Source organism: Pinus tabuliformis, chromosome 4_1, assembly GCF_031772625.1.
Source record: "Pinus tabuliformis cultivar Carrire ecotype Pingquan chromosome 4_1, CPIR1, whole genome shotgun sequence".
Taxonomy (NCBI): Eukaryota; Viridiplantae; Streptophyta; class Pinopsida; order Pinales; family Pinaceae; genus Pinus; species Pinus tabuliformis.
The window spans coordinates 262,304,345-262,322,895 of NC_142303.1; positions in this window are offsets into that span (position 1 = coordinate 262,304,345).

The following is an 18,551-nucleotide window of genomic DNA, read 5'->3' on the forward strand; positions in this document are numbered from 1 at the left end:
TACAAAGACTTCTTTAACTTGCATACTAGTTCTTTCTTACCCTTCACCGCAAAGCCTTCAGGTCACTTCATGTGGATTTCCTCTTCTAGATCCCTGTGAAGAAATGTTGTCTTCACATCCATCTGTTCTACCTTAAAATCAAAAGCAATAGCAACAGATAAAAGTAATATAATAGAAGTTACCTTGGCAATAAGAGAAAAAATATCACCAAAATCAATTCCTGGCATGTGGGAATAACCTTTTTCTACTAACCAAGCTTTGTATTTCTACACCTTTCCTTCTACATTTGTCTTCTTCTTGAACACCCATTTGTTGCTAATGGGTTTCCTTCCAACCGGCAACTCCACCAGATCCCAAGCCTCATTTTTGTGCAAAGATTCCATTTCATCAACCATGGACTCTTTCTAGAGTTTTCCATCCTCTGAATCTACTGCTTCCTTCACAGTTCTGGGATCATCATCAGTAATGGATAAAGAAAAATTTGAACAGAAAGTAGATGGACTATACCTTTCTGGATGCCTTCTTTCTCAAACTAATCTTCTCACACTCGGAGTTTGTGGCTCTTCATCTTCTGATTCCTCCTCTGCTGTAGAGTTTGATTCTTCCTCCTTTAGCTCAAAGTCTATCTTCTCAAGTTCCTTTGGTTGGACTTCATGTTTAATAACATCTTTCACCTCTCTGAACACCACATCTCGGCTGTACACAACTTTCCTTGTTACTGGGTTCCAAAGCTTATAACCCTTTAAACCATCCTTATACCCAATAAAGATGTACTTTTCAGATTTACTATCCAACTTTTTTCGTTTCTCCTTTGGAACATGTACATATGCATCACATCCAAATACCCTCAGATGTGAAAGAGAGGATTTCTTACGAGTTCATACTTCTTGTGGAGTTTTATCCTCCAACGCTGATGAAGATGATCTATTGACTAGGTAACATGTTGTCTCCACCGCCTCTGCTCATAATTCCTATCCGAACCTGGCACCATTGAGCATACTTCTTGCCCTTTCCATCAACGTCTTGTTCATTCTTTCTGCAACTCCATTTTGCTGAGGTGTATATGGAGTAGTCTTCTGTTGTGCTATACCACACTTCTTACAAAATTCTTCAAATTCCTTACTACAAATCTCTCCACCGTTATCTGTCCTCAGCACCTTTATCTTCTTCTCTGTCTAGTTTTCCACCAAAGCCTTGAATTCTTTAAACCTATCAAAGACTTTAGATTTCTTCTTAAGGAAATATATCCATGTATTCCTTGAGAAGTCATCTATAAATTATACATAGTACATAGATTTACCCAGTGATGGGACCTTCATAGGTCCAAACACATCACTATGCATAAGCTCTAATATATATTTCACCCTCTTACCACCAGATGGGAAACTCACCCAATTCTGCTTCCCATATACACAATTTTCACAGAAATCAAAATCCAGAGAGCTATTACTCATATTTTCTACCATACCTTTACCATGAAGTATTCGAAGGCCATTCTCTCCAATATGTCCAAGCCTTTGATGCCACAACATGGTCTTCTCTCGAGAGACCACTAGATTTTCTACTTCACTTTCAAGAACCACAGAACTGTTGCACCCATCAACAACCATGCTACCTTGAAGCTTCTACAGAGTTCCAATCCGAACTCCCCGCATTGATACCAATGCTCCTCAAACCATCTTGCAGGTATCCTTCTCGAATACTGTTTTTACACCTGCATCATCCAACTTGCTTATAGAAATCAGATTTCTGGCCAATGCAAGAATATGCAGAACACCCGGAAGTGTTCTAACCCTTCCACCTTGCAACTTCAACTTTTATTTTCCGTGACCAACGATTCTAGCCTTTCTATCATCCCCTAAGAAGACATCGCCACCATCATATTTCCCATACCCGCAGAACGACTGTCTATGGGGAGTGAAGTGAAAGGATGCACCTGAGTCAATCAACCATGCCTCATGATCTACATGTGTACTTGAAGAAGCCAAGTACACATCCCCACCTTCATTTGAGGTGCTTTTCACCTCTACAGAAGGAGCATCATCAGATCCCTTTCCTTTATCAGGAGCTTTAGATTTACAGTCATTTTTGTAGTGCCCTTCCTTTCCGCATTTCCATCACACCACCTTTATAGTTTTTCCTGGAGATTTAGATCTCCCTCTAGATTTAGATCTCCCACTCGATGACTTATTTTTATTTTTGTTCTTAGACCGTCCTCATACAGACAAGGTATCACCATTCTGGCTCTCCATATTTTTCTGTCTCATCTCCTACGTCAGCAAGGTGAGACTATTTCATCAAACTGCAAGGCAGTTGCATTGCTACCTATTGCAATAACCAGACTATCCCACGAATTTGGTAGAGAACACAACAAACTGATGCACTTATCTTCATCTAGAATTTTAATATCAACAGATGCTAACTGACTTACCACAATATTAAATGTGTTCAGATGCTCTGTCACTGAGTCTTAATCTTTCATCCTTAGGTTATATAACTTTTTCTGCAGGAACAGTTTATTCACCAGAGACTTAGATTGGTACAAAGTCCCTAACTTGTCCCATAAAGCCTTTGTCGTAGCTTCCACTGATACATTCAGAAATACTGAATCTGAGACACACAATTGTATTGTGATCTTTGCCTTCCGATCCAACTTCTTCCATTCTTCACCAGACACTCTCGTTGGTTTAGTACCTGGATCTACCACGATCCACTGATCTTTATCCACCAACAGATCCTCCATCTTGAGTTTCCACAACTCAAAACTTTGACCATTAAATTTCTCGATCTCTATCTTTCCACTGCTCTCCATCTTCTTTCACCACCAGAATCGATCTCGTGGATCTCCCACTGAACAGGGTCTACCACAGGTTTGAGCGAAACCCCTCAGCAACAAAGGAGTCCCCTTGAAGCCAAAGCAGCTTTGATACCAAATGTAGGTTTTAACCCCGTACATAAATTACCTGCATACAAATTATAAAACAAATAAAATAAACAATGTGAGAGCATAACACATAAAACACATATACACAGAGACTTTCCCCTGTATCCCAAAACCTGGACTACCAACTTGATTTTTTATTATGTTCCTTTCAATGTTATAATACATATTTATACATGCCAAAGCATCCAATACCATGGACCAAAAAACCATTGTGTCCAACACCATGGATCGAAAACCATCGCGTCCAACAACATGTGTGAAAATCATGCACAAAACCATAGGTGGGTCCGCACAACATAACATAGAGTGGGGTTACCTGCACCCCTCAAACCCCCTATGACCCCTTGCTACGCAATCGATGCAATGAAGGGGGGGCTCCGCGCCCCCTCTAACCCCCCAGTTAACTACGTGGGCTAGTCATGGAAAGAATATAACACAACCCAATATGAAAAAGGGTACATTAGGCCAAGTGTGTTCCCCTTCGGGTACACCATGTTGTTTGTGAAGAAGAAGGATGGTATTATCAGGTTAAGCATTGATTACAGGAAGTTGAACAAAGTGACCATCAAGAAAAGGTATTCATTTCCAAGGATTGATGAATTGTTTGATCAATTGAAGGAAGCAAGAGTGTTCTCAAAGATCAATTTGAGATTAGGATATCATCAGGTACACATTAAGAATATTACATCCACAAGACTTCTTTCTGGACAAATTATGGGAATTATGAGTTTTTTGTAGTGCCATTTGGTTTTATTAATGCTCCAGCTACTTTTATGTGCTTGATGAATAGTTTTTTGCATCCTTATCTGGACAAGTTTGTTATTGTATTCATTGATGATATATTGGTATATTCTAAAAATGAGGAATAACATGCTGAACAACAGAAGCAGTATTAATATTGTTAAGAGAGCATCAATTGTATGCTAATCCTAGAAAATGTAGTTTCTTTCAGACATAGGTACATTACTGGGCATGTGGTCTCCAAGGAAGTCATAATAGTGGATCTAGAGAAGATAAGGGCTATCATGGAGTGGGAAGCTCCTAGGAATGTGTATGAGGTAAGATCATTCATGGGGTTAGCAGGTTATTATAAGAGGTTCATAATGAAATTCTCACGGTTTGATTATCCCATTACGTCGTTGCAAAGGAAAGGTAAGAATTTTGAATGGTTAGAGGAATGTGCAACCAGTTTTGGGTAGTTGAAGCAGTTTTTGAAAAATGCTCCAGTTTTAAAGATTGTAGATCCAAAAAAAGAATTTGTGGTATGTACAAATGCTTGCAAGAGAGGACTTGGTGGAGTCCTTATGTATAAGGATAGGTAGTAGGCTATGAATCAAGGAAATTGAATGAGCTTGAGCAGAATTATCCAACATATGATTTTGAGTTGGAAATCATCATCCATGCTTTGAAGACGTGGAGGCACTATCTTCCTGGAAGACGGTTCATCTTGATGAGTGATCACAGCTGATTGAGGTATCTATTTGACCAATCAAGTCTGAATGCTAGGTAAGCAAGATGGTTGGCCACACTCAGTGAGTTCAACTTTGATATTAGGTAGATTAAAGGTAAAGAGAACAAGGTTGTAGATGCTCTTAGCAAGAGGATACAGGTGAATCATATAGAAGCTATGAGCTCCTATGGGACAGAGTTACATGATCATATCTTGCAAGCAGGACAACACGATGACAGGTAAAAGGAGCTTATTAACAATTTATAGCAGGGTACAAGTGATCAGGTTGTGGACTATCGTCTCACAACATATGTCTAGGTCAGATTTAGGGACATGATATATGTTCCAGCAACAATGAGCTCAAGAAGCTTATATTGAGGGAATTTCATGCTAAGCCATATTTAGGTCACCCGGGATATCAGAAGATGTTAACAACAGTGAAGAAGTTTTATTATTGGTTGAATCTGAAGAGGGAAGTGGTGGATTTTGTGGCTATATGTTTGGACTTTCAATAGGTGAAAGCAAAGCATAAGAATCTAGGTGGATAAATTCATCCTATTCTGATTCCATAGTGGAAGTGGGAGGTCATTTCCATGGATTTCATTATAGGTTTGCAGAGGACATCTAGATAGCATGATTCTATCATGGTTGTTGTGGAGAGGTTGACTAAGGTAGCACACTTCATTCCAGTGAATTCTACATATTCAACTAATGATGTAGCATGATATTCCTTAGAGATATAGTGAGGTTGCATGGTGTACCAAAGGAGATCGTATCAGAAAGGTATGCAAAGTTCACTTCTAGGTTTTGGAAAGGGTTATTTGTAGGTTTGGGTACATAGTTGGACTTCATCACAACTTATCATCTACAAAAACATGGACAGACAGAGAGGTTCAATAGAATTTTGGAGGAAATGTTGAGAATGTACATCATACATCAACAACAAAAGTGGAAATAGTATCTTCCACTAGTTGAGTTCACTTACAAAAATGGGTACCAAGAATATTTGAGGATGAGTCTGTTTGAGGCATTGTATGGGAAGAGTTTAAATAATCCCATCATTTTGAGTGATGTAGTTAATGGGGTTTTGATAGGACTAGAGATGTTGGCAGAGATGGAACAAGTAATATAGGTAATCAAGAAGAATCTAAAGGAAGCACAAGACGGGCAGAAAATTTATGTGTTGGGATGGGGACCCCTGGGTCTAAATTTTGTCTAAGTTTGAGTCAATTTTAATGTAAGATTATAAAGTCTCTGCATTTTGAGGAGAGGAGTGCGCAAAACGGTAAGAGTCAAAGGGGATTTTAGGAAGGTCAAAGCCCCTTATTTTGTAAAGGGACAGGTTGTTTTGAGTAAACAAGGAACTCCGCCCATGGTTCACAGATGATGGTAATGTAATGTAAATGATATAAAAGGGAGCCATCTAGGAGTCATTAAGCAGTTATAAGATTATGGAAAGGGCATGAGTAATATTTTGAGTTTGTAATTCTGTAATCTAGAGAAGGGGAAGGCTCTTGCAGCTGAGTGCACAGAGATCTTGGTAAGTTTGCAGCTGAGTGTGAGGGCCATTGCAATTGTGTGCACAGGGTCAGAAGAAGTGTATGTATTGAATACCTGAAGTAATAAAGAAATTTGAAGAAAATCTATGTGTTCTGTGTATATTTATATGTTTATATGTTTTATGATTAGTTATGATTCAAATATCTGTAATATTGTCTTAAGTGCATGGTGAAGGTTCATATTTACTTGTGTATGTTAACTTATGCAAGTTAGAACACTTAGGCGAAGATCATAGATCTATTTAAGTAGAAATCGATTAAGACTGTGATTCTAAAGATAAGGGTTTGTGAAGGTCAGATCGGGCCCTAGATTAAAGAAATGCCTCGCTTCTACATCACATAGCCTTCTAGATGTAGAAACCTAGTTCTAGCATCCCCCAATACTACCTCAGGTGAGACTGCAATATGTGTTAAGTGGAGTGTTGTCGAAAGGGATGGCAGTGTAGGATTTTATGGTTAGCGCAACTAAATATGAACCTGGGTCCAGGCCCCCTCAAGCCAACAAATGATTTTGTTGCTGGGACCAGGTCAGGATGTGTGATGTGGCATTTGTGGATACAAACTAAGAAAGAAATCAAGAAGTTGTGATCAGAAGTTGCATGAGTTTGCATCTCACGAGAATTAGAATCCACGATGGTCAAAGGAGAGGTGGCTATATAGAAGATATCTCTATACAGAAGAGCACGAGATATTTTTCACATCACTCCCTAACGAAATGCACAAATGTCTTCCATAGTTAGCAAACAACGAACCTACTTGGAAAAGTGACGATCCTATTGTGTGGACTCCTGAATTGATCAAGCATCTTGAAGAGTCTGATTATAAGGTTGCAAAGGTTGTCAACTATTAGAACATTAGTATTTTGGGTTTTTTAATCACTAAAATTGAAATTGACACATTTGTATCTCATAGCGAAGATGAACATCTTTTCTTTAAGGGTTCGAGAGGTAAGTACTTGAGATTGCTAAAAAATTGGATTAAAATGTTGTTGTGCGAAAAGGGTGTTATGTCTTTGAATTGATGTTTAAAAGAGGTTAGACTTGATCTATGTGAAGCAGAAAAAGATTCAGATCTAATTGGGACAAATATACTGAGGGATATTCCATTGTTGGGAGAATCAGACAGCGAAGGCGAAAGGAGCAGCCCTAACAAAACTGGAGGTGGGCCACAGACAAAAGGTCTGGGAACTTATGGGATTACACATCCATCAATCCCATCTCCACCTTCATCGCCACCTCATACACCTACACCCCCAACTCCACCCTGTTATAGACATTTTTGTGCCTTACAGCTCTCAGCATGAAATGTCCATAAACCAAGGGATCCTAAGTCCCTAAAAGTGTTGTTCCTACCCCTAGAAGAACAAGGTCAACCAATTACAGCTTCTCCCAGAAGTTCTCCACCAGAAACTGCTCAGAATCAGTCAAATCAGGATCATTTCAGCTGCTCCACTAGCTAGCTGCGTTGCATAGCACCCAAGTACACTAGCTACCTAAATGCACTACCAGGGTGCGCTGAGCGGGAAATGACAAATGGCAGTGTCATTCCGCGAGGTGGACAGACAATGGAAGCTTCCAGAATCTTCCCCAATGACACTTGCCTCACTGAGTTCGACCAAGGATGAGTAAGAGGCTCTCAGTCTCCAAGTGGAAGCAAGAACTGACAGAGAGAAGCCACTAGTCAAATCATAAGCTGACTCATCCTCTTTGCATACATCTATATATGGATCCCTCATCCCAGAGATCCAGAGGCTGGAATTTTGTACATTGCAGAGAATTGCTGTTGGTTTTGAGATAGAGATCAGTGTATTGGGTGATTTATGCTTTGTTGGAGGTGAAGAGGGGATTTCCTTTGCTGGGGGGTTGATGCTGGATCAGGAATCATCGGTTGTAACTCCTCCTGGACCTTCTTGTTATATCAATAAAACTATTTGAGTTTCTCCTACATGCTTGTGTATCAATGATGTTTTGTTATATTTGCATGTTTAGCTTAAATCTGATCCTAAGCTATTTATGAATATGAATCCATGTCTTTGTGTAGTTTTCCTCTTCTGTGATCTTGCAGGAACTTGGTGAAGCTGGGCAAGTAAGGGAGCAAGTAGCTGGAAGCTGTCAAAGAGGAGAGAGATTGGATCAAAGGACTAGCGCAAGACACAGGTTGGTTCATCCTATTCCTCTTCATTTATAGTTCATAAAGAAGAATACGAAAATAGTTTTCACTTTTTGTTTCTAAGGTACTGTCACACCTTAGTGGGATAGGGGCGTTCTGAGTAGACACTTTTCCCGTTAACAAAATGGCGACTCCGCTGGGGATCGTGTCTAGTTAGCTTGTTTTTGTTTCTCTTATTGTTTGTTTCATAAACACAGAAGTAGCAATCGAACTTCATTTGCCATTATCAAGTGCAAAGTAGACACCTGCTACTTCAATCCATTCACTGGATTTGTTTATGATTTGAACAGCTGATTCACAAATGATCTGATTACCCTTTGTGATAGCTCTTAGACCTCCTTTAAATCCACCCTCTGATTGTGCATTACTGATTGCTTTTACTCGGCCAAAAACCATAGATTAAACTGCAAACCGTGACCCAGAACCCGGATAGAAGTCTCGTTTTTGCCCCAACGTAGGCTCTGTGAAGAGATTCTGCATTTCAACGCAGTTCCCGAGAGGGCTACCTGCGCTGCAATCTAGTTTCTCTGTGTAACAGGTGCGCTGATCAGCCTAGCCCTGTGCAGCTGAGGTTCTTTGCTTCATTTTTTCAGTTTTGTCTCTGATTTTTGCAGCCTGTGATCAGTGTGTGTCTGTTTAAAAACCCCTTTTCTTTGCCTTAATTCCGCCTCCTTTGTACAAAAAGACTGTAGATGTTCTTTGTGTGTTTGTTACATCATTTACAGTTTTCCATTGAAAGAGTAGAATAGTCATACTGTCGTCCTTGGATTTAGATCTGTCGTAAGTGTCGATTTTGATCCTAGGAGAAAGTTTATTTGCTGTTGACAGTCGATTATGCTTTTAATTTTGCCTTTGGTTTGAATTTTTCACTTTCTAGTGTTGAAACGAGTGTTTATTTCAAAATCATAAAGTGTCGTAATCTTCTCTACCTTTTGATTTCGAAAAGAAGCTTGTTTGTGTTTTTCACTTGAAAGCAAATTCAGATTTGTACATCAACTTTATTTTTAGGCATCAATATTAAGAAAGTGAAAACAAATACATGCATATGTGCATTTGCATATTGATAGTCTGTTTGGCTTGATTTAGGAAAAGTGCATTTACAGTGTGCTCTTAAGGCAAACTTCTAAGAAAGATCAACTTAAAATAAATTGAATGAATCTAACAACGCTTTGGAACTTAACGCACAACATTTAGAGGTCTAGGCTAGAGACGTATTCTGGCGTCGTAAAGCCTGGTAACTGTTGTCCTCACTGATGGTTGGGTGATTCCTCCACTTTGAGACGATAAGTGCCAGTACGGACTTGTGCTCCCACGTACCGTCGAGTATATATTGGGAGACCCCTATAGGCTTAAAACCTTTTATCCATAGGAAGCCGTGTCGGCCGCCCTACTGATCGCAATGCACCAAACACAGCATTCGGGAAGATTAACTGCCGTACCGTAAAAAGTATTCTATAGTTTTGCGATTGGTTTGGTACTCCCTCTACCTAGATCTCCAGAGCAGTCCCTTTCGTTCCTTTTTAGACTCCTTAACGGAAAAGGTCCATCTGAGCACTTGTCACTTCAGGCTCATTAAAAATCGAAGGAGACTAGAGTCATATTTTGTTTTTCCTCGACTCTTTAAAATTGAAAAAACAAGTTTTGTCAAAGTGTCTTAAAATCTATTTTAAACGGAATATTCACCCCTTTTTCCTACGTTGATCTTAGGTTGAGGAAATGGAGTCTACCAACCAAGGAATTCCCCTTGGTGGAAATCCTAGTCCCTTCTCCTCTTGGGGAGATGTTGGTGCACCCCATATGGCCACATTGTCGCTTCCAGGACTGACAGTTGGCTTGCCAGTATGGCTCTTCTCAACCAATGTCGTTCAGAACACCACTATTCCTGAACAATCGAATCAGCAATTAGACGAGTCCAGAGTTGCCCACCAACCTTCTACTTCCTCTAATTCTTCCTCTCCTCCTTCCTCTTCGCTTGATGGGGCTGGCAAAGCCAAAAGTCAGGTTCCTAAGGAGAAGAAGGAGAAGAAGAAGAAAGAGAAGAAGAAGAAGGAGCTAAAGGCGAATGGGGGAAAACGAGTGTCGTCTAACGAAAATCCACACACTGCACCGACCAAGCCTAAATCGCCATGTGTCATTTGCAAAGGAGACCACTTTCACAGAGATTGTCCCTGCATCCCTCGGATACTAAGGGACTGGTCTCCTCGTATGCACAATCCGGTGTCATCAACCTCTGATGATCATGTTGAAAGCACACCGTCAACTAGCGAAAGTGAAGCCCCAGGACAAAGAGGGAAAGCTAGATTTCCCTGTAAACTGTGCGAAGGCAATCATGCCGTCCACCGTTGTCCCTTCTTAGACGAAGCAAAAAGAGTTTTGGATGATCGTCCGGTTTCACCATTACGACTTCCTCCTGGATATAAAAACTCTTGCCAAGTCCGTCGCTAGTTGAGAATCCAGCTGGCCCGCTCAAGTGGTCGGCTAAAGCGCCTATCATCGAAGATAAACCATCTGAATCCATACCAGATGAAAGTCAAAAGGTCGAGGCGGCAGTTGACCCGATCTTGCCTTCAGAGGTTTTATCTTCGAATGATACAGTCACTGAAGAGAACAAGGATGACACCGTCCAAATTCTCTTCATCAACACAGACTCCAACGAACATGGGGGCGATCTAGCCATTCCCTTACCACAGGAGGGAAGTTCGTCAGAGCCATACCCGGTCGTTTACTCGGTCCCACCTCCAAGTAACCTAATTGTCTCCTTCGACTGGAATCAACTAGGCAGACCCCGTTTACCAGCAAGCATACCATTCCGAATTATCGTTCAAATATATAGAATGTTCATGGCTGGTACCATCATAGATGAGGGGGCTTCTGTGAGTATCCTTTCCTCTATTGCTTGGAAAGCGCTTGGTTTTCCATCGCTTTTGCCTGAGATGAGAAATCTGACAGGCTTTGATAAAGGAACCAGTCACCTTTAGGGATCCTTCCCAATGTGCCCATAACATTGAGAGGGAAGAAAGTTCAAATGAACGTAATGGTAGTTCAAGGACCCTTGGATTATAATCTACTCCTTGGACGAGACTATATTTATTGCATGGGAGCCATCGTCCCCTCACTCTTTAGAGTAATGTGTTTTCCGCACGAAGGAAGAGTGGTCAAGCTCGTGGACCAGCTTTCATTTCCCGAATCACGCATAGCAAATAGTCATATACCATCCCTAAATGGTCTCTTCACGCAAGAAATGTCTCAATCCCCAGTCCGTCCTCCCGATGAGCGCGAGTAATTCGGAGGGATATGACTGAAACCCAGGGGGCATGCATCCTGGTCTGCTTCGGCAGGAAAACTTCGGGTATAGGGTAGGTTTCCGCGGGAGAATATGACTAGTCTGTACCCCGTCCATCGATGGAAGAGGGGTTATTCTAGAATAAGATTCTCTTGTCAAAGTTATGTGAGTTGACAGAACTGAGTCACTCACCTTTGTTTATCTCGGTAAACACCGCCGAAGAAGTGTTTTCTTTGCACCGCGAATCGAACAATCTTTGGGTGACCTGTAAGAGGTAGGCCTCTCTCGGTAAAACAAATGTTTTATTGGACTAAAGAAGGGGTAACCTTGAAACCATACTTTATACCTGGGGGCATGCAAACCTTTTGGAGTGCAAGCGAGGGGTGGCTATTTATTTTTTAAATTTTTAGGACCTCTAACCCTTTAAACTCGTAGGATTAGTCGTCACCTAACTTGCATAAAGAAAGGATGTGGGGCAAAAATCTAAAAGTTGCCGTTTTATATGAGACATTCTTATCATATGACTGGATTAATCGAGCAGCTTTAGCACATAGTTCAAGCTCGTTAAAAAATAAACATAAGACATGAGCAAGTGTTTCTACCCGCGTTTAAGCTCATTAAAAAATGAACTATTCCCTGGTAAATAACCACCGTGAATGAAGCATTTCAGCCATTAAAGCCTTGGTCGTGTTTGCACCGTCACCTCCACTTTTCCATTGGCCAATCATTCACCTCCATTTGATTGTTTACCCATTTTGAGGAATAGCTGCGAAGAGTGATTTCACTAGCCATCCTTGTGACACTGCCGTGATTGGAAAATTCCAACCCTTACCTGGAATCAGCTGCTACCCATTTTATCACTCGTTCCTCAAAAGACGAGTCTTCTTTAAGTTCTTTTCAACTGACTCATAAAATATGAAAAGATTGCCGAGTTTTGGCCTTCCAGCTCGTTAAACCAACTGGAAGTGCTATCCCTCCTCTAGATTTTAATCCTTTTGGACCTGAGGGATTATTGCACAAAAAGATCGAGCGCTTGTTTTTTTCGGCTCGTTAAAACTATCGAAAATTCATCCCTTCTGTATTGTTTTATACTTTTTCGGACTTAAGGGATTAGATGACGAAAAAGGAATTTTGGAGTTACCTTTACGTACCTTTTAAGACTCTAAAAATGAAAAGTACCGAGTTATCTTTGTCGTTAAACTCGTTAAAAATATTAATAGCGACAAACTTGTCTTTAGACGAGAACGAGTTTCACTATCACTAGGCTCGTTAAAACATAGCGATGGGTTTGCCCGAAGGGCAGATTATAGAACAAGCATATGTTATCCTCCTCAAGCTTGACAAAAATAAAGAGGTAATGGTCAGCAATGACTGGGGAAAAATTGGGAAGAAACTCAAAGAATCTTTATTGGTAGCAAGTCGCTCTTGAACATGACACTTCCACTCCGTGCCTAAGTCGGGTTGGGTTGTTTCATTCACCGGTCACATTGCCATGGTCACGCCATACCATCCACATTTGGGGTAAATGCTACCAATCCATCACATAAGTGTCGCCGACATGTTCAAGAGAAGTCATCCAGAGAAGTCATCCGTGTCCCATCCACTACCATACATTACACTTCATTCTTTCATGACCGCCATCCTGAACCATATATCATCAGATCGTTTTCACCTCCATCAAAATCATTTGCTTCGTTCCGTGTCATTGATGTGGGATTCATCAAGGCCCTCCTTTGACGGATCGCTTCTTGTCGACATCAGCTCATTATCCAAGAAGTTGATCTAGGAACACCCCATTCAGTACTTTGAAGCTTGCATGCCTCAATGGCAAGTTTCTCACTTCCGGCGACAGGTATACATCAATGACCTTCGACCAAAAGATTTTGCGTGGTGTTTGACGCCAAGTCCTTTATTCACACCACGTGAATTGTACTGCAGTACCTTGAGGGTCATCATCATTATCGGTGATTCCTCTCGCGCTTGTTAACAATTTACATCATCGACTGGTAATCAAGCGATGTCTTTCCATGTTCGACTTCAAAACATTTCTCACATGGATCGACTTGTACTTCGAGTGAAGATCGAATGAGATTGAATACCCTGGATCTAGTTTCATCCATCCGTTTGCGATATATATTCAGAAAAAATAAAGACATTGACATGTACAACATTGCAGCACAGATAATCATCCTACCAAAAGGATGATGACTTCATCAGAATCATCAGTCTACCATCAGACGATTGTCTGTCCTGTGTACATAAAAATGAATTTATAAAGCTGAGCATGGGAATGCCTGCCTCAGCTAGATCATGAAAACAGTATGAAAATAATGTATTGTATTGTATCTTATTACAGGTCTCCTCCCAGCATTGAAAGAACTTCGGATCCTCCTAATAAAGCATTTCACCCGATAAACGGCCTCATACTTTAGGGGGCAACTGTTATAGACATTTTTGTGCCTTACATCTCTAAGCATGAAATGTCCATAAACCAAGGGATCCTAAGTCCCTAAAAGTGTTGTTCCTACCCCTAGAGGAACAAGGTCAACCAATTACAGCTTCTCCCAGAAGTTCTCCACCAGAAACTGCTCAGAATCAGTCAAATCAGGATCATTTCAGCTGCTCCACTAGCTAGCTGTGTTGCATAGCACCCAAGTACACTAGCTAGGTGCGTTGCAACACACCTAAATGCACTACCAGGGTGCGCTGAGCGAGAAATGAAAAATGGCAGTGTCATTCCGCGAGGTGGACAGACAATGGAAGCTTCCAGAATCTTCCCCAATGACACTTGCCTCACTGAGTTCGACCAAGGATGAGTAAGAGGCTCTCAGTCTCCAAGTGGAAGCAAGAACTAACAGAGAGAAGCCACTAGTCAAATCATAAGCTGACTCATCCTCTTTGCATACATCTATATATGGATCCCTCATCCCAGAGATCCAGAGGCTGGAATTTTGTACATTGCAGAGAATTGCTGTTGGTTTTGAGATAGAGATCAGTGTATTGGGTGATTTATGCTTTGTTGGAGGTGAAGAGGGGATTTCCTTTGCTGGGGGTTGATGCCGGATCAGGAATCATCGGTCGTAACTCCTCCTGGACCTTCTTGTTATATCAATAAAACTATTTGAGTTTCTCCTACATGCTTGTGTATCAATGATGTTTTGTTATATTTGCATGTTTAGCTTAAATCTGATCCTAAGCTATTTATGAATATGAATCCATGTCTTTGTGTATTTTTCCTCTTCTGTGATCTTGCAGGAACTTGGTGAAGCTGGGAAAGTAAGGGAGCAGGTAGCTGGAAGCTATCAAAGAGGAGAGAGATTGGATCAAAGGACTAGCGCAAGACACAGGTTGGTTCATCCTATTCCTCTTCGTTTATAGTTCATAAAGAAGAATACGAAAATAGTTTTCACTGTTTGTTTCTAAGGTACTGTCACACCTTAGTGGGATAGGAGCGTTCTGAGTAGACACTTTTCCCGTTAACACACCCCCACCTTCATTCTTCAATATGGCGAATATAGTGAAAATGTCTATTTTCAATGGTTAGGGATCAAAAGATCCTAACCAATTTTGGTTCGTAGCAGAAGTTATGTGGAAGGCACAACAGATCAATGATAATGATATGAAGAAATTAAAACTGGTTACAGTGCTACAAGATAGAGTTCTTGCATGGTATATCAAATATAATACAACCAATCTGAATGCTATGTTGGCTAAGACAAAGACTGCGCTAATGGATAATTTAGAAAGCCAAAATCAAAAGCTCAATGTGTTACTGAAATAAAGGAGATCAAGCAGACAACTAATGAGTCTATGTGGGATATGGATCACATGCTGGTGCTTATTGAGACAAGATAATATTTATATTTCAGACGAACAACATAAAGAATGGTACATTGCTTTGCTATTACCACACTTAAGGCTTCCTTTGTCTCAATAGAAGATCGGATCTTAGGCCGAAGCATTAGAGATCGTGATGAAGCTAGAGGCCTCACCAATCCAAGATACGAATATAGGAGTCCAACAGATCCAGTCATAGTTAGAAATCCTGCATCTGGAGTTGTAGGATCTGAAGAAGGGAAAGGATCAATGCCCTGTGAACTGGGACTATATAGCTACGGGAGGTCCTAACCTGCTGAAATTAGAGTCTCCTGCTGGATCAAGCATTGGTTCAAGTTTCTGTTGTAGTATCTTCCAAGTGTCAGGAATGCATACGACATACAATTGTTATCTATTGCAAAAGTTTGTACAGTCACCAAAGAAACTATTTTGTAAATTTTTAAAATTAGTTGGCTACAATGAAAATGATTGTCGAAGCTATGACTTGATGATAGACAGAACCCCAATGTATAGGATGCAGGCTGAAACCCACGTGCATAACAACCAATCCTCACCTGCAACTCGTGGAGGATTCCAAGGATGTGGAAGAGGATGAGGAGGAGGTGCTAGAAGAGGTCAGGGCCAGATCATCTACTACAACTGTGGAGAACCAGGACATTTTGCGCACGATTGTCAGAATCCAACTCATCCTTCTTGTCAATACTATAAGCAATTTGATCATGTTATAGAAGAGTGTCATGTATTAATAGAAAATATGCATGAAAAGAAGAACCAACAACCTACGTAGAACATTCAGATGATGAGGTCTGAGCCACGTGAAGACAATCCTAATGTCAATATATTTACGCAAAGTGGGATAGCCACTAGTTAAGAAAAGGTAGAACGAAAATCAGATACATGGGTTCGTAGGGCTGGCGAGAAGAGTATTGGATTTGAATTAAAAAGAGAAAAGGGGATGTTTATGGAGGAAATAAATTTTTTTATGGATATACGTGCTTCTACATCTAAAAATCAGATACTAATAGTCCCATGAAAAGAGAAATCTAAAGGAAGTACTGTGATGAAGGACTCTGATCCCACGGTGCTGAAGTCGTTTTTATAGACATGCATGAAGTTTTTGAGGGATCAGAAGGTAGTTGAAGGACTGCAAGAAATGATAGATAACTTCTCTAGAAAGGACAAGCTGTTACCAGAACAATGCACAATGAATAAGGTGAACCAAAGAAAGAAGAGGACTGGTATTGAAATGCGTTGACGACACAAATTGGTGATTTTGACATGGACCAGATAATTCTAGACTTAGGATATGATGCTAATGTAATGCCAAAATAGAATTGGGAATGTATGAAGAAACCTAAGTTGCAGTGGTCTCCAATCCATCTATGCATGGAAAACCAACAAAAGATAATTCTGATAGGTCGCCTGCTTAGAGTGACTGTAGATATTGAGGGAGCCAATGTGCTCATAGATTTTGAAGTTATTGAAATAGTCGATGATAGTAATCCATACCTAGGCTTTCTCGAGGTTTATTTTGATTTTGACATCAATGCTATTATTAATTTGAAGAAGTGAAGCATGGTGTTTGAAAAGAATGGCCTCAGAGTGGTTGTTCCATTTGATCTAGCTTAAGGTGCGCGATACACAGAGCTAGTCCGTGATGACTATGACGATGATGACATTGATCACATGTATAATCTCACTATGTGAGATGAAGATTGGATTAATCCCACTGCAAATGGATATATTAGTGGGGAGAAGGATAGTTCATGCCAATCAAACTCAAATGAAGAATGAGAAAACTCACAGAATCGGTTACATGAGGTCTCTACACTACGATACAATAGGCTTACAAAGTCTCCATGCTGTATATCAACTGAGGTGTGTAAAATACCTTATTATGATGGGCTAGATGATGTCAATATTTTTCTCTAACATTTTGAAAGAGACGTGCTAGAGGAGCACAAGTTCTAGGCTCTAGATTTGGCTTTAAGAGCTATGTCTGCAAGATGGTGGGGAACCCACAAGGATAATATTGCTGATTAGAAGGAATATCATAGAATGATGAGACTACGATTTGGCTCCACAACAACATGGCCCAGTGAAAAGTACACATGTAAGAATGACCTGTGCGAACATGTGGTTTAGTGGGCTAAGGCTTGGGGTGAGGTACCTCAACTGGAGTGGGTACATATCTTTATTCATACCTTAGATGTTATACCGATGAACTGGTATCTAGAGACAGAGTTGCGACACAGGACTGCTAACTGGGATGAATGAAGGAGAGTTTCCTGTTGAAATTTAGCTTTGAAGATGGGTTAGAATGCATTTATGGGGCTCTTTAGGTGATTAAGGTAGTGAAATTCTGAATGCCAATAGAACCTATAACTTGGATCCACCCTGACTAGAGCACACAACTACAACATGCTTTGGAATGCTACAATGTTACTATGAAAGAAGGCGATGAGGATTTGTGAAATATAAATATTCTTGAGTCAGAGAGATTGTGCAAATTTGCAAGACATGATGCAAAGATCCCTAATATATCACATCCAAGTAAAGACAAAACAAGTGAATATTGGCTCAGAAGCAGAACCAAAGTTCGCAAATATTGGCAACTATTGGGATGAAGACATGGTAGACAAGGTTGTTGAATTACTACATTATATCAAGACTTATTTCCAACAAAGTTCTCTGAATTGAAGGGTATAGAAGGTGATTTGGGTGTGATGAAGATCAATTTAAAGCCAGATGTGAAGCCGGTTAAGCAGTGCCCATATCGACTGAACCCCAAGTACAAAGAAAAGGTAAGAGAAGAGCTGGATAAGATGCTCAAAACAGGTATAATTGAGGCAATAGAAGAGTCAGAATGGGTCTATCCAATAGTGGTCCAGGAAAAGAAAACAAAGGGTGATATATGGCTCTGCATATATCTATGGAAGTTAAATGATGCATGCGTGCGTGACCCCTTTACTACACCTTTTACAGATGAAGTTCTAGAGAAAGTGGGTGGATAGGAGGCTTACTCATTCACAGATGAATTTTCGAGATATCACCAAATTAATATTGCGCTGGAGGATAGAAGCAATACTACCTTCACTATAGAGTGGGGATCATTCCAATATAAAGTTATGCTTTTTGGACTGAAAAATGCTTCTGCAATATTTTCAAGGGTGGTAGAGAATAAACAATTTTGGGTGCTATTTGAGATGGATCTATGCATTGTGGTTAGCCAGAAGCCACAACTATCACTAGTGTTATTTTCCCAATATCATGAAGTTTCCAGCTTCAAAGAAGATCTCCACAACGTAC